Below are 22645 nucleotides of genomic sequence, written 5' to 3'. Positions count from 1 at the left end.
ACATAAACCCGAATCACAGAAAGAGTAGATTTTACTTTCCCTCAGCAAAGCGTGGCCTCTGGTGCCATCCCAGACTGCAGTGCAGGAGACTTAGACCACACTTCAGCTCTCTTAAAGAGGACAGATTTTGTCTTAGACATCCCTTAGTCTAAGTCTTGTCTACTCATTCTCGTTTCCTCAAATGCCGCTTTGAAGTAAACTCAGTAGCAGGAGCAGAGCAGGAACCCTGAGCTTGTACCACAGATAAACTCACCTGGAATCAAAAAAGTGAAAGAGGAGACTTTTCTGCTATTCTTACTGCATGGACATAGACAGCTAAGCTGTCCTGGTCCTATCTAGTACCTCCTGGCTGTGCACGTATTCTTCCTGGGCTTGACTCAAAACCCAGAGTGGCTGGAGAGGATGCTTACTGACTTCACCAGGGTTGGAAACATGCCCATCATGAGCAATCTGTTCCACACCTCTGCAAGAGCACCTAGCATTTATGCTCTCACCAAAACTACAGCCTGTGCAATAGTTATGTGTCATATGCCAGTCACTGTGCTTTTCCTTTCCTGTAGAGCTGCATGCTGCAAAAAGTAGCTAATTAGTTCTCAAGTGACAGATTGATGATATTTTTGTGAAAATCTCTGATAAATTCACCTAGGTCTAGGTTATTTTCTCACAGAAAATTGTTGACTTTATATGTCTTTATCAATTGCCAAAGATGGCCAGAGCAACCATCAATCTCATCAGAGCACAAAACACTGACAAACAGCTCCGAGTGCTTGCCAATATTCTGCAGACGTGTTTCTAGCTGCTACATTTCATGTGTGATGTCTTTAATGATTATAGCCAAGCTCCTTGGAAAACTGTAGGGAAATGAAAAATAAAATAAATGAAACACACTGTGTTTTTCAAGTGCTTGAGCTGAAGACAGCTCTGGGCTAGCATCTCTCCCAAAAAAACTTTAAACTTTCCTTCTTGAAAGTCTCTCTTGCCTTTTTTTTCTTTTTTTTTTTTTTTTTAAATGTTTGAAATCAGACACCCAAGAGACACAGGGGAACGAGGACAGGCTTTTCAAATGCAACAGCCACAGAAAATGGACCTGGGCAACAAAATGGCAGTTCTCAGTGCCCCCAGGATTAGAGAGCAACCCCTTTCTGAACTGGTGCAGAGAGGAGGGGGACAAAAAAATAAAACAAATTATATAATTCCTTATAATTCTGCAGAAGACATTGCTGTGGGAGCTCCTTGCAGAGGGATGGGGTACTGCACCTGACAGTTTCTGGGAACTGTTTCAGGCACAGCTCTTTGGGTGAACTTGTCCTGTTTCTTGCAATATTCGTAGGGGCAATTAAAATACAAGAAATGCTTATTTACTTGTACTTCCAAAGGACAACTACTTAAAGCTGCAAGTTGTCAGCTTTTCCTGCCATCATGTCTATTACTTTCACTTGTTATTACTGGGTCAGCATCTCTGGAAGAAAAATGGAGTGGAAAAATCATCGAAGGACAGTCAGTAACTGAAAGCTTTTCAGCTTCTGCTCATTCTGTGCACACTGGATCTGATTTCTGAACAGAGAGTCTATGTTGGTATTCCTGAGAACTGGCACACGGTCCTCCTATGGCAGTTGCTAGATTGCCTGACAGATGATTTGACACTGTATGTTTTATGTAATAAAAACTGTCAGAAATGAACCTGTACATATTTCCTGAGTAATGAAGGGAAAAAGCTTACCATTGTTCCAAGGGATATTCTGCAGTGGTACATCAGCCCTGAATACAATTCAGTCAAAAATGCAAGCACTGATACAGTTATTTGTGGTTCAAAAAGCATTCTTCCCTTGCTACATGAATTAAAGTGCAAGCAGAAGACTTGAAATTATTAATTCATAAGATCAATGGGAGATGGTGCCTCTAACCATTAATACCAAATATTGTATTAGCCCAGTCAGCCTTCAAAGTAAATTAAATAAGTAATGTGAAAATTGCTTGGGTGAAAACTAGTATGAAAGCATGACACTGAGTGTGATAACTGGAATCAGCTGTAGTCTGGAGAATAGGTTACCTAAGCATATTCTAAGGGCAAAAAAGTTCTGGTAATTTTATGAAAGACCTAATGATATCCTTACTGCAAAGAAACGGAGACTGTTCATTTACAAGTCAAACCTGGCTCTTTCTGTGCTCCTTCAGATTAATTTTTAAAAATCAGAATTGCTTCAGAGAAAGAGAAAAGTTTTCATCAGAGACTGTTTTTCTTGGTGGCTTGTCAATGCTAACAACAAATATGATCTAATAAAAGGGAGGTGTGGGGTGTGTGTTAATCTTTGTATTTTTAATTAGTCTGTTGCTGTTAATGATTTGGTGATAGATATTGAAGTTTCATCCTTTTGCAGAAGATGATCTAAACTTTCAAAGGATCTTGAAAGGATCTCAGAGTGAATTATAAATACAGATCTCACTTTTTTCACATCAGATACTATATGAAGCTATATCCTGGCATATCTGCTTTTGACCCAAGAAGCCAAACTTGCAAAAAAAAAATATTTTGTACTATGAAAAGAAATTTCAGGGTATCTACAGATTATACACATCACACAGGATGTGTAAGTAATTTCCTAGTGGGAAGAAATTACTCTGCTGTGTTGTTTATCAGGTTTCTTTAGATCAGGGTTCATTAGCAGTAATTGTTGTACTAGGAATCACCAGGATGGAAGTATTCAATCTATCTCATGTCTATAAGGGATGTATTAAGCTGCTGCTTAATTAATTTGATACCTTTCCCTAACCCCAAATTAGAACAGGAGCTCAAGCGTGAAAAAGACCGAACGTGAGGACCGGTTAATATCTGCATTTGATTACAGATTCTCAACCACGTATTTCCATATCCCCTAACTGAATGCAGAGAGTTTATTTCTCAGGTATGTACAATTTTTGAGAAATCTTCAAAAAAAAGCAATCTTTACCTCTGCTGTGGTACAGTCTTTGAACTTAAGATTTCACAACCCTCCCAGGTATTTCTTGTTTTATTTTCTTAAATAATCCTTTTTTTTTCCTTTTTTTTATTATTTTTTTTCACATGTACTGCCAATCTTTGAGTAGGGAAAAAACCCAAGGGGAAACTGTGTTTCACAGTAACAAATATTTTTAAATGTCTAATGACAAAATGGCTAGAACAATAGTTGGAATGATTTTGATTTCTTAGATCTATACTGAACTTGCTTTATGCCTAAAAGGAATTCTTTGCACCTAGAATTATTGCTATAAAATAGTTACCAAATGAAAAAAGAACATTCAAAAGGAAAAAAGATGCAATCTTACCACAATCAGAATTAATAGATTAATATTCTGATACTTAGACTGATTCATCTATTTCAGAGTTATGGTAACAATTGACAATTAATAAAACCTTAAAATTGTCACAGATATGGATAATCTATTCATAATATATCAGTTACATATCATCTTTTACTGAAGTGCAACTTTGAGTTTATGACATTACATTATTATTATCCTCAATTATCTGGCCATATTATTTCTTAATTTAATATGGCACGCTGACTTTTTCCAAAGTTTGATGGATCTGAACAAAAAGACAGATACCCAGCCTCATGCTTCTTACGTTCTTAGCCCAGAAACAGAAAAATCCCACTTTATGAGCCATGATCATATATGCACTTTTGTTCAAAGGCTGGAACACCTCTCCTATGGAAACAGGCTGCAAGAGTTAGGCTTATTCAGTCTGGAGAACAGAAAGTTCTGGGGTGACCTAATTGCAGCATATCAATCAATGCTTGAAGGGGTCCTACAGGAAAGTGGGAGAGGGACTGTTCACTGGGGAATGTAGTGATAGGACAAAGGGCAATGGATTCAAGCTGAAAGAGGGTAGGTTTAGGTTAGACATTAGGAAGAAATTCATTACTGTGAAGGCAGTGAAGCACTGGAACAGGGTGCCCGGATACGTTGCGGAAGCCCCATCCCTGGAGATCTTTAAGGCCAGGTTGGATGGGGCTTTGGGCAACCCAATCTAGTGAGGGTGTCCCTGCCCATGGCCTTCTATAATTCTATGATTTTTCCCTGGACTGGGGCAGAGCTTCCTAAGTGTCATACACATCGTGAAGGAATTGATGCAGGTTAAGATCAAAAAAGTAGAATAAATTAAATTCACCTGTAGTATTCTCAACAAGTATCATTCTGAATTACTCTGAAATAAAAAACCTGTGTAGGAAACACATAGTATTTCATTCTATGTTTAGCAAGGGCTGTTTCTGAGTATTTCACAGAAGTGGCTGGAAAAGAGTTAAACAACCTGCCATAGAAAGCTGCAATATTTAGGGAAACAGCCTTAAGGTCACCCGTGAGATGCATACAAAAAAACCCCAACAAATGGAGCTGCTTCTAAAGAAAGAACACCTTTGAATTATTAAAGGGAGCAGTCTGACTCATGTGTCTTTTGTCGCTACACTAAGTCAGATGACTGTTTACCTCACCCAAATCTCCAACTTTTAAAAGTGGAAGTTATTTTTTGTAAGAGAGTTTCTTTAAAGGTTTTTGGCTAAAATACAGAGTCATCCTGAGAAGACACTCAAGGGTTTTCTTTTTGCTGGAGAAAGGATGTTGGCAATCTAAAATGCTGTTTTCCTTTCTAATGTCTCCATAGTTATTCTTACATTACCGCATACATGACTGGTGTTCCCCAGGGGTTGGTATTGGCACTGTTTAACATCTTTGTCAGGGACATGGACAGTGTGATTGGGTCGGCTTTTTTCTCCAACAACACTATGCTATGGTGCAGTTGACAGGCTGAAGGAAGGGGATGTCATCCAGAGGGACATTGACAGGCTGGAAAGAGAAGTGGGCCCACGTGAACTGCATGAAGTTCAACAAGGCAAAGTGTAAGGTCCTGCACATAGGTCAGGGCAATCCCAAGCACAACTACAGGCTGAGCGGAGAACAGATTGAGAGCAGCCCTGAGGAGAAAGACTTGGAAGTGTTGGTTGATGAAAAGCTCGGCAGGAACTGGCAATGTACACTTGCAGCCCCCAAACCCAACTATATCCTGTGCTGCATGACACAAAAGCTGTGTGACCTGCAGGTTGAGGGAGGTGATCCTACCCCACTACTCTGCTCTAATGAGACCCCGCCTGGAGTGCTGTGCCCAGCTCTGTGGCCCCTAGTACAAGAAAGAGATGGAGCTGTTGGAGCTAGTCCAGAGGAGGGTCACAAAGGCAATCAGAGGGCTAAGGCACCTCTACTATTAAAACAGGCTAAGAGTTGGACTTCTTCAGCCTGGAGAAGAGAAGGCTCTAGGGAGGAGACCCTACAGCCCTCTTCCAGTACCTAAATGTGCCTACACGAAGGATGGAGAGGGACTGTTTGTCACAGAGCATAGTGATAGGACAAGGGGTAATTGCCTTAAACTAAAAGATTTAGATTAGACATTAGGAAAATTATCTTTCCTGTGAGGTGCATGGTGAGGCCCTGGCACAGGGTGCCCAGAGAGAAACTGTGGCTACCCGCTCCCTGACAGTGTTCAAGACCAGGTTGGATGGGGCTTTGGGCAACCTGGGCTAGTGGAGAGTGTCCCTGCCCATTGCAGGGGGTAGAACTAGATGGTCTTTGAGATCCTTTTCAAGAAACTATTCTATGATTGACAACCTTAGGAATTACTAACTACACAACCGTTCCCTCTACATTGCTGGTATTTTTCCTCTAATGAAGTTCTGGAACTTACAATTCAGCAGTAGTTGTAAGAAATTTTTTTTTTTGTTCATGGCTCACGTTAGAAATAAATGTCCAACTGCATGCTTTAAACTATCATAGGCTTAAGAAGGAAAAAAAAAAAGCTTTGGTAAACGGTTTAAAGATGTTTTAATTAAAAATATTTAAAAGATTAAAACATCTTGAGTTAAACATACCCACAAAATACATGAAGTAGAGGAAACAAAAGCAAGGTCCATGTCTCAACAACATGTGTTTTATGTTATTAATGCTACTGTAACTTACCTAATTTAGTAGTAGTTTTGAACATATGCCAGTCCCCAGATGTATCATTATTGCAGATCAAAATGGGTGCTGTTGTAGACAATTAAAAGGTATGGCAAAATAAGATATTTTGCACATAAATATGAACGAATGAAAAATACATATAAATCAGTTTTGCAAATGCATTTACTAAACTATAGGAAATCTAGAATTTAAATCCATACAATCTAGGTTCTTCATGTGCAGTTTGGTAAAGCTTTCACTTACATGATCACTGTTTCCTTTCAGTTCCACCTGTAACAGCAAAAGTCTTTTTCACGAAATACAAGCTTTTTTATTTGGAGTGGTCTACTTTTTATGCCATTAAAACTCATAGTGAATTTTATTAAACCTAGCTTTTCTTCATTTATCATAAACCACAAATTCATATTTAAATCTTCTTCATTTAAGTTTCCTGAATTGCGAATCAGGAATTCTATAATTTGCAAGGCAGGCTTTTCTGGTCTGGAAAATAAGCCTGTCACAAGTAAGATGATACACAATTCATAACAGATTATTCCATCAATTCAGTCAGGGTCTGTAAAATATTCCATTCAATGACCAAGCACCAGATTTTAATACACAAAAGGCTATAATTGGTTCTGAATTTCTGAACCAAGCATTGGTTCAGTTTAGTTTAAAGATCTGTCTTAATGTGTGCTGCTGAATTGTTCTTACATAAATGGAGCCATTAAAACAGCAATCCATTTTAAAGTGCAATCAGAAATGCACTTTTTAGGTGCGAATCACATGTACCCTTACTAAGGGTGACATTCCACAGCTCTTTGTAAAGAAAAATATTATTGAGTTTAGCAGAATGGACTTCAGAAGAATAAAAAGGCAGGGGCAAGGGAAGTGCAGTGGCATCAATACGGGGCTGATGCTTCATTCTGCATTCTTTTCTTGATGAGATTTTGATGGGTTTGCCCTTAGCCATCAGAATATGGGTGGAAAAGACAAAAATTGAGTCATAGGGGAAAAAATACCCCAAGAAATAAGGTCATTGTTTTTCAAAGAATTTCCTTGCGCTTGCTGCTACAGTCCTTGATACTGGAAACTGTGTTTGTGTCGTACTAATCTTCCAGCAGCAATAGGTAAGGTAAGGACCTGACTTTTTTATTTGGAATTTTCCACAGCCATAGCTAAACAAGCATAAATACCAGGGGACTACTATTTTCCCTAAGCGAGCACAGTAGTAAACTCATTTGTTCCTGAGGTCAGACAGGTAAGTGAAGGTCAAGATGCAAAACAAGACGTGTGAGGTAGGATTTATCTTTGTGAATTTTCTCAGGATCTACTAACTGCCTTGTGGATATTTGTTTCTTTTTCCGCACTGGGATCAGGTCTGACTCCAGAATGTTTTTGATCCCACAGGTGTATTCAGATTTATATTCTGGAAAAATACACATTCAGGGTGAATTATGCCACAAGCATGCCATATTTCCCCATTGTCCTGCTTTTCTTCACATATTTCATTGTTTTGTTTCAAGACTGTTCATGTAAAAGGTCTTTCCATTCATAACTGACACTACTGTGGCTGGTTGGAGTTAACGGTCTTCACAGCAACCCATACAGTGCTGTGCTTTGGTTTTGTGACTAAAATAGTGTTGATAACACGCCAGTGCTTTGGCAGGAGAAGGGACCCGGCTTAGCTAATGTTACTTGCATCTTGGATTCCAATCATGCCATACTTTTTGAAATAATGAAATACCCTGCTTCAGTGTGGGATATGGATTATGGCAGGATGGAATTTCCTTTTTTTGTTCAGTTGTGCATATCTTGTCTAATCAGTTGCCTTACATGAGTAGATCTTCGGGTCTCTTACCCTGCTTGTGATTCCCAGTTCAGTCTCATGAAATGACTTACACCAACTAAAATATTTAGGCTTCTTACTGGCTATGTGGATGAAATTTAATACCTCATGGCATATGAGAGCTACCTAGGCCTCTGTCCACTTCCAGCCTTAAGCTCTAAGAAATAATTCGCTGGCGTCAAATCTCAGAGGCGGACAGTGGAATTATCTCCAATACATTAAAATTATATTATAGAGATTTAGAATAAAAAATGATCAGCTGTTTTATGACTGTGTATGGCTAATGAACAGGTACTGCCACAGATATGAGAGATTACTGAAATGCTGTTATTGCTCTTGTCCTTTGGAAATAGGATGGGGAAAGACTAAGGAAACGGAAATGTAGCTTCTGCTGCCTTTGCAGAAAATTGTTGTATGTCACATCAGAAATACCTATTTCCTTACTTTTCTCTACTTAGTTCTCTTTGTTGTAATTGCCCGATTTCCTGATTTTCTTGCCCTCTTGCTCTTACGTGCAGTAAGTTAGATTGGGTAAACCTGGCTCTTCCACTGGGAAATCAGCAGTGGTAAATTAACCACTATTTGGCAACCCTCTACTGATGGTGCTAGCAGAATTTCAGCCTAAGTCAGTAAGAACAAGGCAATTTAAAAACATTAAAAATGCATTGACAGCAAAGGAATAAAAGCAGTCACTCAGGTACAAGCCAGAATAGTTAAAAAGCTTTTGGCACAACCAAGTATGTTTTTTTTTTCTATGAAATGTCCTATTTTGCACAGAGATGTTTGCAAGTAAAGAAAGGCCCAACAGTGTATTCTCTGCCCAAGATATTTCTTGGGAAAGAGAAGTGTAATATTTTTTTTTCTGATTAAAAACTGGAATCAAAATAAACATTAAAACTTACCAAATGCATTACTAATTTTTTGTTTTATTTATGATGATTTCAGATCTCATCTATCATTTAACAGTCTTCTGAAAGCTATTGTCTCACACACTGAGACACATGAATTTCATTCGCATTTCAAAGCCATCCATTATACATGAACAGCTATGCTATGACTGCTATTGAGGAAAGAATTAGAGTGTTTCTAAAGTAAGGCAGTTCTATAAATATTTGTCCTGAACTGGGACCTCATTACAGTGTTTACTACAGGAGTGTGAAATACTAGGATTTTTACCCATTGATTCCTTTAGGAATGTGTTTTAAAGTCCTATTTTTTTATATTTGTATTACTCTAGTGTGGATTTTTTGCAATCCCCATCTTCTCTAAATGACAGAATTCCATCAGATAAAAGTATATACGAACATGCACAAACCAGAAAACATCATCTATTATCCATAATGGATAAGATGGACTAAGATTTGATGAATCATTCATAAATAAATTTAGCTTACTTGACAATGTAGGCAATTTCAGTGTTTCCAGGTGGAATATTTTTTTAAATGATTGCTGGCAGGTAATTTATTAGGATGTTTATTCAGTATTTAATATTTCTGTATTTAGCTGGGTCATCTTCTATCTTTGATTTGACACATACAGTGAATATGTTGCAGGATAAAATTGCTCATCTCCGATCCTGTGAGAATTGTGTAAATTCCTACTGTGAAGTGGGAATTTTCTAACTCATAAATGTATATCCTAAGACTAACCTGACAGTTGCATTGTAGACTTGGATTTTCTCTGTGAATAAATCAGAAAAAGATCACAGATCGTAACTGTAGAAGGACGAGGGGGAATAGTGTATAATCAGTAAATCCTGATCTCCCATGGCAGTGAGTGTGTCATGATTTTCACCATCTGAAATACATGAAGTTAAATCTGGAGCTCATGTTTTGTTTTTTTCATGAAGTCTACTTTTTCCACCTGCTGTCCTGAAGCCTTGAAATGCCTCTTCTCTAAGACAACGCAGCCCTGGGAAAAGAGCTGGAAAAGGACCTTCATGCTCATGGCAGACTAGCATTAATGCTGCCAATGGGAACCTGCCAGAAAGACCTCTCAGCTTCTTCATGTTATCCCACAACTGGATGTTCATTCTGAGCATTTCTTTTTTTCAGACCTGTGAGATTAAACCCCAGCAGGCATATTTTTTGTTGTCATTTTTAAAGATAGGTTTATTTTGGGGACCCACTACTCCTTATTAATAAATCATTTCAGAATCTCACTGCCCTGACCGTGGGAAACCCTGTAACTTACAGATAATCTATCCCCTGGTCCTTTTTTATTCAAGTATTCTCCTGCCAGTTATTTTTGAAACTTTTCCTAAAGTTGTTTCCTGATACGCTGATTAAACAGGATGCTCGTATGCTTGCTGAGCCTTTATTTCACCTTGTTAAACCAATTAGGCCTTTTTTCTCTGCCTGTGTCACAGAGCACCATTATAGGGTTCTTTACCACCCATTCATGATGAGCTCCATCTTTCTTTAATTGACATGGACAGTTTTTGATACAGCCTTACCAACAATCTCTCTCCACTGCTTTATAAGATATCACTGTGTGGTATGTCATGGGAAATGCCACACTGCACACAGTCGCAGTTGGAATGAGAGGAAATACCTCCAGACACTTCTGCCTTTTTCACAACCTTTAGATACTGATAGGTCATAGTCCCGCTGACTAATCAGATACAGTCCCCTTGTAATGTTCTTCTGACATTTTCTGCTGGCTAACCACTACTTTACAGCAGAAATTCATATCAGTCATTGAATGTATGACCTTTTAATTGTGATATTCCATTTGTGTAATTCTAGCCTGCAAGACATTCGATTTTTCACCTTCTTTTATACCAGCTGTACTGTTAAGAACACTTTGGAGCACTTTCACACATTTTTTATTTTACCCCTTCATCCCAGTTTCCACCAGTATTTAGCAGGATTACCATTCATGCCTACCTTTTATCAGCCTCCTGTATTTCATGAATATGTTGAATTAATTAGGGACATACTGTATCAATCAGTCAAACCCAGCACCCACAAATAATGTAAAAATGAATTAAACTTTTTTGGTAGAGAATTTAGTTTAAAGGATCTTCATAGTTTAGTAAAAACTAACAGCAGATCTTAAGAAAAAAAAAATCTGTTCTTCTAAATCTGTTACACTGCACATCTAAATTAAGTTTGTGACCTCATGTCTGAGACTTTATAAGTTAAAAGCATTACTAGGGGTGTTTATCTTACATTTATAACTCAGATTTAAAAAATAACCTGTAAAAATTGGTTATAGACAATTTATCTAAATTATGATTCTGAGATTCTGAGTATACATTACAGGAAGATATGATTTATTTTTTCCCCCAGCTAATTAACCAGCTTATTTAGGGAGTATTATTGTAAATTGATTAATAAGACTACTTCAGTCCCATGTCCACATGGGAACAACAGTGTTGCCATTTCACAGGAGACATTTCATGGAAACCATGCATTTGGGATGATAACCCTAAATTATCATGGCATTTTGCAGGCTGTATATGTGTATATCCTACAGGTATCTTCAAATGCCACAGCTTGAAAGGTCTTCTTTTCCAACTGTTAGCAATTTTTTTTCCATTAGTTTAGGACTCCTGAGTGGCAAATTCACTTTCTACAAGGTGCAAATGCTCCCAGGGCAGCAGACAGAAAGGATCTTCTCGGGCCAGAGTGCTGCTGATGTTTTGTTAACAAGGTGCAAAGATTGTTTATGATACAGTCTTCAAATTAGAATGCAATCTGGTTTTGAATAAAGTAATTGGTTTTGATATAGTGAATTAATAGAATCATCAGTAAAATAATTGTTCATAAATGTAACATTGACATAAAAGCACAAAAGCACAGGTGTGGAAAATTGCAAGGGACTACCTCTAGAAATAGATAGGGGCTCTCAAATTCTTTACACCACATTTTCATTCAGTGGAGAAAAATATATTGCCCAAGCCTAATTCATCTACTTTCTTCTGAAAACAATGTTGAATTTACAGATAGCCACATCATTACTGAAGGACTGAAACTTGGGAACAGAATTGATCTGAACCGTTTGATATGAGGGAGAGCACATAAAATGTTTTTGGACAAGACTATGGATGCTTCAGGAATTCTGTAGTCCCTGCTTCAAATCTTTGGTGGTTTTAGGAGCTTTAGACTTTACGAAATTATTATGTTTATCTCAAAAGAAACAGAAAATAATATTTTCTGTGCATAAAAAGCATTGGATAGTTTGTAGAAATCTATGAAATATTTTATGTGCTATGTTTGAACCTCAGATTAATTTAATTTGCATATAGTCTTCAATTAAGAACAAGAATTATTGAAACATATTAGAACTGATTTACTCTCTTAAGTATGTTAAAATTTACGAAGATCAAATAGCACATATGAAAGCAGTATAAGCACACCTCTAAGAAAAAAATCATAATATTCTGGGGAAAATTAAATATCCTTTCTGCATCTTCTAGAATTGAAATATCTCTATTTTGTGTGTGTGCAAATTTCCCTTATGTTTAGCTAGGAAAATTGGTTTACCATATATTCTTCACTCCAAGGAAGTTAGGAGAAATTTGGCTAGCTGTTTCACAGGGGGTGAGAATTTAATCCTTATTTTTCTGTGTAGTCTGACTTTTGATAATACATCCAAAACCAAATTCCAGTAAAGAGAAAATAAATTTTTTGGCATGTTTGATTAAAAGGGTCCAATTTTTCTGTCTCTGTTGTATATGTCTCCGGTCATCATCTGCAATCATGTGAATTGACCTCCATCTTAGGGTGTCTGAAAACCTAATGAAGGCTAGATTAAAATGTAAATTTTAGGAATGAGGTTTTTTTAGATTTTCTGCGGGGAAGCAGGGGGCAATTTTGGCAGCTTAGTTTGGTTAGTAATTATAGCTCTGTCTTCCTTTTGACTTTGTACAGGAACACAGTGGGTCCTACTAGAAATCAATAAGTAGCTGTAATAAATGTCCACCTGAGGTAAAAGAAAATTTAGATCTTAAAAATGTATCAAGCAAGACCCTCAATTCTTCAAGTGCTATTTGCTTGACATGAAATCACCAGAGCACAAAACTAGTCCAATCTAATTGCTAAGTGTGTTTTGAGCGAGGTCTTCTACCTTTGATTAGTCTCAGACAAAAAGAAGTTCCACCATTATTGGAAATGACATAATTAAAAGCTTCTCCAATATAATTAAGAGTCCTCAAGCCTAGATTAAATGAATTTATTTCCTGGTGAAAGCACTCAAATCTAGAACGTGAAAAGGTCAAGGGAAAAGAAAATTAAATTTAAATAAACCCATCCTTTACAGAGTTCTTTTTTTCTTCCCTGTGATTCCTTATAAGGCTTTAGAAAGCTGCTAAAGTGTTCAATGGGCACGTTAAATTTGATATTGCCTATTGCTCTTTTCTTCACCTTTTTTAAAAGAAAACATATAAAATCCACAATGCCTCAAGTAGACAATAAAAATAATTAAGAGAACAGTGAGTGTCATCTATATTGTTGAATCACCAGCTATAGTATTTGTGTATTTGCCTTTAAAAGAGATGTCTAATGGCTAACGCAATGAATGTGTTTGGGATCAGATCGAAGTCTGATCCTGTGATCTTTAATTATTTCTCCTGGTAATCAGCATATGCCCTTATTCTCTTCTAATGAAGAGCAAGACAGTGTTGTAGGACATGGGGGTGGCTACAAAGATAGAGACTTACATTTTACAAGGAGTCACAAGGAAAAGATGAGAGGTGCAAGTTACTCTTGGGGAGATTATGATTGGACATAACAGGAAAATTTTTCACAATGGGAACAATCAGCCCATTTTAATATAATTTAATAATTTCCCTATGGAAGTGATGGATTCTCCAACATTCGAAACTTGTAAGATCCAACTGGACGGGGTGCTGGACCATCTCATCTAGACGGTGTTTTTGTCTAGACAGAGCTTCTGTCAAGAGAGGTTAGACCAGATCATCCTTAAGGTGGCTTCCAACCTGGTATTCTGAGTCCTCCCTTTCTCTTGAAACTCCTCTGCTAGTGAAGCTAAAATGCATAACTGTCAGAAGACACAATGCAATTTCTCTTACTCAGGCTAGCAATTAAATCCCTGCACTTTTAGCCACAGTTCTTCACCAAGAACATTTTGTCCACCCTCCTCATATTTGGATATTGAATTTTGTGTTCTGTTGAAGATTATTCAACATATCCATACAGTGTTTCAATGTGGTAAGTGAAAGGAGACTGCATCAGACCAATATGTTTTCTTTTACTTTATTTTTTGCAGAATCTCTTTTTTAGATCAAAGATGGTCAAAACCAACTTTTTTCTAAAGTGTAACAGTCTTTCCAAAGTAAAACCTTCGTGAACATGCTATCAAATGGGAGAAAAACATTACCAACGTGTAATAGATGTGCACAGTAGTTAAAGAATTTTCTTTCCTCTTTTCTTCCCTTTCCACCTTCTCACTTGAGTGAAAATTAAATGTGCTTCTTCCTTGGTTACAGAAATGTGTACTTGAAAAATATTTCTGCTGAAGACTGCAGTCTTCAGATATTATTTGTTGAAATAAAGGTTTCATCCCTTCTTGTGCATTATGGAGTGATCTAGAATATTTTGGATTTTCAAATCACTTGCTTTCTTTATTAATACATGGAAGACCTACAGGTTTTATCAAGCGTTTTGAATAGTTATGCATGGGGTAGGTTTACATCAACAGCAATAAGTGTTCTGGGTTTTGAGGCGTCTTGGTTTTTTAGCATTTTTAGGCCTATTTCACTTCAGATAAATATTGTGATGAACTTGCCACTTGCATTGCAGCTGAGTTCTGCAAGGGATCTGACTCAGTTTTGTGTATTGGTATGTGTGCTTACCAGTATGTTTATAACTCATTCAAGCCATTTTGCTTCAGTAAGGGACTAAAATTCAAAAGAGAAGTCCAAGAAAACCCACCAAGATTTGGTGCATCTCATGTGCTCCTGAGCCATTACAGGGATGCACAGGTGCCCCTCCCTGATCTCAGTCCCTGGAGAGCAGTTTGAACCAACCAAGTTAAATGCTGAAAGTGAGGGAGTGCCCGTTCTCCCCAGGGGAAGCAAGCTCTGACTCCCCAAAACTGAACTAATTTCTCATCACTGTGAGGCACAGGCTTGAAAGGGTGTTGTACACTCCTCAGCTCAGAAAAGCAGAATATATTCATTCCCACTTCTAACTTATGTCAAAAACATTATACACTCGCTTCAGTTGCTTTTATGTTAGAAAAATGCTTATCTATTATTTTCTTCACTAGCAGCAAAAAAGAATGGAAACTTTCAACCCATGATTTTTTAAAAATAAAAATTATGAATATCCAGGAGCAATATTTGTTATAAAATGTTTATGAGCTGAAGTCATATCTATAGGTTCATACCATTTGCTTCAAAGGAATTTCCTTTTTTCTGTTTCACCAAAGCTTTGTAGACACAAAAGGTAATAGAAAACAATGTTCATCCTTTTTGTCTCTTCCATGGTAACATTTTATCACAAACATGGTAGGAAACCAAAATGACACAGGCAGACAAAATAATTAGGAAGGAAACAGTTTGAGGTCCCACTGTTTGCAGAAACAAACTGTCTGTATCTAATTCAAATTACCTAAATTTCACAGAATTCATACCACAAGTCATTATCTATCATCTCCTGGAAGGAATATTAATTTACCTGGATTTATGTTGCATTGTCTGAAAAATTGTCTGCAGTATTTTTTTAAACTAAAGCTGCTCATTTTGAATACCAAACAGAGAATACAGACAGCAACAGTTTTATAACTCTGCAATGCAAATCCCTTTGAAAATAATGGTTTGGATTATTAGCCTTCAGCTATTTTATTGTGCAATGTGATCTGGTATATACTTATTTTTCACATTTAAGAATATTCACATTTTTCCTTCCATTGTGATAGAATGACTTGGGTCATGGTCCCAAGTGGAGCTGTAAAGTAGCTGCAGAATTAATAATTTCAAGGGGTGACCTGTTAAAAACATACAAAGACTCAGCCTTCTTGCATATGGAATCATTATTTCAATTATTTATCTTTGTCTGTAGTTGTAGAATGATGTTATATATGTGCTTCCTATAGCAACAGTATATTAAATAAATATATATAAATATATAAAATAAATATATAAAATAAAATATTGAACATTTAATTTTTACCAGAGGAAAGCTAATCATTATCAACCTTTATCTTTAAAATCTAGGTTGAGTCAATCCGTCTTTTTTCCCTTCTGAAACAGAAAATCAAGAAGGCTAAGATTTGTTCTTCTAAATCAAAGCTGATAGTAGATGTTCCTAATTGATTTCCTTTTAAAAAAAAAAAACATTAAGGAGAAGACCCAAGGGTTTTGTTTTTTTTTTCTTTTAAATGATTTGGCATTCACATCCTTTTGTCTTTTGACTGATACCAAATGACACTAAAGTGAACAAACTTCATATGTAAGTACTGAAGTTATACAAACTTATTTTTTGTGAAAAAAGATTGAGCCTCTCCAAGAGATAGGCATATATGTATATTTTAAGATACATATATTTTATACCAGCATAGTTGATTTTTCTCTATTTGCACTATGCTCAGAGCAATTTCTGAAATATACATATATTTTTCTCAATATACAGCACTAATAGAGTAGGAAGTTGCATTCAATTTATTTTTATAATTCTATTTTCTCTGTTTTCCACTGGGAAAACTGGGGGTACACACACCTTCCAAAGGAAATCAGTGAAGATGTGAAGTTCCCTCACTAAATGTTTTTTTTTAACTGGAAATGGAAGAAATTCCAGATTCAGCTTTATCTTTCAGTGTGTGTGAGATTTCTATTCTTAATCTACCCCCTCTGTGCTCCTTTACCTATGAATGCGATGGACTTGTTTCTCTTCTGGTCTGAGGTTCTTCCAAGATTCTCCTGTAAGGACAGTAAATTATTTCCATTCTGGGTTCAATCTTCTCTAATGGTGATTCAAAGCAGAGCCTATTGGGCAAGTGAACTTTATTTACTAAAAGTCATCTTAGGGCTTTTTCAGGTATTGCTCCTTACAGAATTTTGGAGCTGGAATGTCCTAAATACATAGGAAGATGCAGAGTGTATGGTTTAATTAGATTACAGCTTCACTAGAGTTACTCCCTAAGGAACTACCAACAATAAATCAGCCGGATGTCATCATTCCCTAGTCATTTACACCTGATTGACTTATGATTTCTATCAGTCTTCAATTGTTTCTGTGGTTGATTCCCACTTCTCTGCAGGAACTCTGTTCCTCTTTTCTCTGGAACACTGATCATAAGAGTGAAACGAGAGGAAATTATATTGTTTAGGCTTTTTATTGTTTATGTTTTGTATTGTTCATGGGCTTTGGATAGGGGTTTTTAAGGTGAGTTGCTTGCCTCAGTGGTGTGAGATGTAGATAATCTATTCTCCCATCTGCCTAAATCAAGTCTGTTGCAGGGGAAAAAAAATTATCCTAAAACCAAAGCTCTCCTGCTTCCTTCCTCAACCCATAGTGTAATGCTAGTTAGGTGAGAAAGCAAATATTTCTTAGACTAAATAGGAATTCATGAACTATTTCCCAATGCCTTCTAAAACAACCTCCTTGCCTACCTCATGAAGGATATAAGCTGACCAGGAGAGCAACCTTTACCTAGATGAACAGCCACGTGAGGTTGTAGCTGGAATTATTGTTTCTGAGCCCTAGCAGCCTGCTTAGGATCTTAGGATCTGTCTTTGTTGTTCCTGTCATTCTGTCATGTGCCATGAAAAGATCCTTTATGGTTTTTACCACTAGTTCAAACCAAGGAACCAAACTTGTATTGGCTTTTCCTACTTATATACTGATGTTAAAAAAAAATGTCAATCTCTGGCAATTATCTATATTTCAATAATTTTATTCAAGATGACTGTAATGACATTTTCCATGACCCTACATTTTTCTAAGAATTTCCTTTTCACCTGCATTTCCCTCATTTCTCTTGTACAAGTCTGATTTTTCATTTCTTAATGAATTTGAGCAGGGAATGGTTATTTAAGCATACCAGATATGTAGGCTACACCAGTTGTCTTGTCAGGCATCATACTTGAAAGCAGGTATTTAAAATTCTGCCAGGTCTACCTAAATTGTCTTGTAGGGTCAGCCCTGTGAAGCTTCTCATCCTCCCACTGTGGTCAGGGGAAGCAGTGACTTGTGCTGACCTCTGCAGGTGTCACGAAATCCAGAACTGCAATTAAGCTCAAGACTCACTCATCCACCTCACAAGGGTGTTGTAAGGACTAATTAGTTAGTGTTTAGAAAGTGCTTCATAAAAGTAAAGTACTAAACATTATTGTCCCATTAAAGACAAGCTGGAACTCCTTTGACAGAGTTACTGTACTATATGGGCTATTTGTGCAGATAATTATACATTATATTATAATTATATCAATAATTCAAGCTACTCAATCCACATTAGAAAATGCTCATCAAATGTCCCATTTCTATTATGCATGTCATCTATAAAGCTCCAGCTGTTATGTGATCCATTAAAGGTAGTATCTCCTTGCATTAAGAATACTCATAGTTCCAAATCAGTTTAGTTCTTAAAAAATGTCTCTCCATAGAATTGCGACTTCTTCGTAAAAGTTTAGTATAGTGTGGCTCTACGAGTACCACCACCTATAATTTGTAAGAGCCTTTTACTAAGGAAAGGGCATTACTTCCTTTCAGTCAGTAAGTACAGTTAGACAGATACCAATAGATTAAGTTGAAAAGTATAAAAATACTGGCATACTGGCAGGAGATGCTGAAGAAAGCTTTGTGGGTTTTGGTTTTATTTTACCTGAGAGTATTTTTTGCTTTCTCTTTTCCTTTTCCAGGCAGGGTATCTTTTATAGTTTTGGCTTTAAACACTCAACTTTTCATAACACAACACTACAGTTTTTTCAAAGAGTCTGCACTTGAAGGAGAATAGAAGGATTTGAATGAGTTCTTTTAGGGAACAATAACTTTTTTCTTCTGGTTTCTGTTTGCTGTATGTATTTATAAACTTTCATATCTGGTAAATGTTGGCTTGAAATCAGAAGCATTTTTAAACCAATTTAATAATCCTGAATTACATTTACTAAGTGTCTGGCTACAGAGAATTTTTTAAAATATCTGCTGCAAAAAAAAAAGCATAATGACATGAGCTATCTTGAATTATTCATGTATTCAAACAGGAGGTAAATATTTTACAATCTTTGCTCAGGAGTTAAAACTGTCACAGGGAATACAATGCACACCATGAACACCTCATTTTCTTCCTGTATTAAAAACCTTATGTTTATAATTATAGTATTGCATTGCTAGACTGCAGATCTTAAAACAGTATGTGATATGAAGTATATAATTATCTGACTCCCTACAGAATGTAGACACTGTATTTATTTGCACTCCTTTAGTTCCTACAACAGCTCAAAGCACTTCTGCAAGTATTAGAAACCAACACTGTAGAGATGTCAGCTTCGGGCTTACTCCCATAATTTCCAGCCTACATGCAATATTCTACATATTTCATCTACAATGCCCTGTGCTGTGGTCTTCCAACTCTGTCTTCATTAACACTCAGAGAAAAGGGATGTGTGTGGCAAGTCATAGAATCATGGAATCATAGAATGTTTAGGGCTGGAAGGGACCTTAAAGGTCATTAAGTCCAACCTCTCCTCATCCAACCTGGCCTTAAACACTTCCAGAGAGGGGGCAACCACCACCTCACTGACTAACCTATTCCAGTGTGTCACCACCCTCATAGTGAAGATCTTTTTCCTAATATCCAATTTAATTCTAAAACCTTCCAATTTAAAACCACTCCCCCTCATCCTATCACTACATGCCTTTCTAAAAAGTCCCTCCCCAGCTTTCTTGTAGGTTCCTTCAGCTACTGGAAGACTGCTATAAGATCTTCCCAGAGCCTTCTTTTCTCCAGACTGAACAACCCCAACTCTCTCAGCCTGTCTTCATAGGAGAGGTGCTCCACAAAGGTCACCTCTTTGTGACCCTCCTCTAGACCCATTCCAACATGTCCAACTGTTGGAACCTTTCCTTCATCTCCTATATTTTTTAATTTCTGGTCCTATGGACAGTAAGGATATCTCTCTCATGTAGGGGAAGATCCTGCCTCGGTTAACTAGAAACTGAGAGTGCAATTTTTCCACTCATGCTGGAACAGAAGTGTCATAGCACAAGCACTACACTTGCTCTTAAGAGAGGCACATACCAATCTATCTCCACTGATAGACAAGAGAGAACAAACTGCAAGGAAAGATCCTAAGGACATGTGAATAACTGGAACATCTGGGAAAGGACACACTGAAGGGACTCTAGATGTAAGCCTGATTTTCAAAAGAACAACTTACATAAACATAGATATTTAGCATTTGCCCATCACATTAAGATCACAGGTCAAAGCCAACCAGACAGTCTGAATAACTCCCATCTCTGAACAGAATTGGCTGAACCCAAGGCCACATGAGGTGTAGATGTTTGAACTGCTCCACAGCAGTTTCCTTGTTGCTTTCCAACTATTTGTGATTTGATTCTCTGTTGGAAATGATTCAGAGGTTTCCTGCAATATTTATAAGTGTGACAGTTTAACATTTTACTCACAATTTTTCTGTCCATCTATTTATTTTAACAGTGAATATATCATTAAAAGAAAAAAAAGTTGTTCCTTGGCTGGAAACAGCAGTGCGAAATAGCTGTGGGGAGCTTTTCAGTAGTAAAAGTATGTTAAATTGCACTAAGATTACAATACATCAGTAGATCCTCAAAATACCTGAATTGTCTCGACTTTTATGGAAAAATTTAGAGTGGAACACCTACTATGACATTTTTAGAGTATAACATCAGTCAATACCATAATGTGTTTAACATATTTATAAGGAAATTTTCCAAAGTACTTAGTGGCTTAAATCTGCTACAGTGAAAGTCATAGAACTTAAACATGACCTTCACTGGAAGGAGATTTGATTTAATGCTAAATTCTTCATAAAAATTCCACCTTTTAACCATACAGTAATTCAAAGTAGAACAAAAAGGATTCTTCCAGGTTTTAGCATACAGAGTATTTCCCTGAGACTTTAGCATGAAGTAGCAGGAGTCTCATATTCCCACCACCAATTTATCATAAGTACATCAAGGCTTGCAGTAAATGAAGAACTGAATTCATGTCAGGAACATAGGACTTGATGCACAAGTGTAATTATACCTTTTTACCCAAGAAGGCACATCTTTATTTTCAGCTTACAATCGTTTTATATTTTAGGCAGACTTGAGTCAGCTAGCAGACGAACATGTTTAGGGAGCTTGCTTTGCTTATTCTTCATGAATAACCACTTTCTTAGTGGCAAAGTTTTTTTCTAAATCCTTTCACTGAGTTTTTCATTAAAAAACATAGAAAGAAGAGGGGTTTCTTCCTTTATTAATTTTAATACTGAATCAAAGATATTATAAAAGGAAAAATTCCTGTTACAACCATCTTAGTCTACTTTCTTTTGAATGTCAGTCTTTTTTCCTGGAAGAAAGAATAAGCACATCATAGAAGATAGAGTTTGATCCTTGTACGAGCTTGAAGAAGAAGAAAATTCATATCTTTGTCACTGAGTCAGAATCAGGATGCCTGAATGTCTCTCAAACTATTTCAGCTGCACCATGGTTAAGGTGAGACAACAGGAGTGAGTCTGTCTCCAAGGCACCATATCTTTGCTATTAATTCTCCTGTTCCTGATATCTAAACAAACAAAAAAACAAACAAAAAAATACATATTTTATATATGTGTATATATATATTATATATATATATATATATATATATATAAAACAAGTCTATCTCTTTACCCCAGGATGCTATTGTTTCTTCAATTGCTCATTTTCCTGGCCAGCAAAGCAGTAGGGAAGTTGAGTAATTATTAATCTATCCAAAAAAAGAAATTGAAAAATGTTTAATTGTGTATATGATGAGATAGATTCTCTTTGGGGTGCTAGTGAGAAATGGCCTGTTTTCAAACCATCCAGGCACTCAGGCGATTAACCCACTGAAATGAATATCTCTGATATCTAGCTTTTCAGCTGACACCTTCATATATTCAAAAGGAACAAAACCAATAAATGAGGGTGTTCTGTGGAAATCAAGATCTTAATGAGATACCTAATGACCATAAACAGAGAAAAAAGTCTTTGGGGAAAAAAAAAAAATCTGAACCCAGAACAGCTTTTCAAGGCACATAGAATGGAAGAGATCCTAGCCCAGGTTCTCATCCCAGGTCCTGGGAGCTGCTCAGAAAATGGCATTAGACCTGTTCCTCTGAACTGTTCAGGATTTTTGCAAATAATGAGATTTTGACAAAGTTGACTACAGCTTTTAAGTTTAGAAGACAAGATAAATTGTCCTATTAAAAATGTTGACTGGTGCCTATGATGCATTTCTCTTTTGAACTACTGTGCCCAAATATGACAGCTAAGAAGATATATTTTTCTCATCAAATCATTAACAGCAATGCAGAATAGTGCTTCTTTATTATTCCCAAAGATATATTTGCTGAACTTTTCACACTTTTAATTTGTAGTTCATAAAAATTGCTGTAAGAAGAATCACTGGTTTGTTTGAGCAACACTTCACAAAACAGTATTCACTCCCCCTCTTCGGTCACTTTATCAAGAAGGTATTTTACAAGTTCCTACAATGAACATCAATTAACATCCAGCATCATTACACTCTTAAAACCATGAACATAATTTATTTGGTAGCTTCTGTGAATGGGAGTAATAAAATCTACTGAACAAAACTTTGAGTAATATCAGAAGATGCTTAATCAGCATTTTCCTGATTATCTACCAT

This window comes from Gallinula chloropus, assembly GCF_964237585.1.
Source record: "Gallinula chloropus genome assembly, chromosome: 7".
NCBI classification, from domain to species: domain Eukaryota; kingdom Metazoa; phylum Chordata; class Aves; order Gruiformes; family Rallidae; genus Gallinula; species Gallinula chloropus.
The sequence above is the reverse complement of the archived record's forward strand: the minus strand, read 5'-3'. Positions refer to the sequence as shown.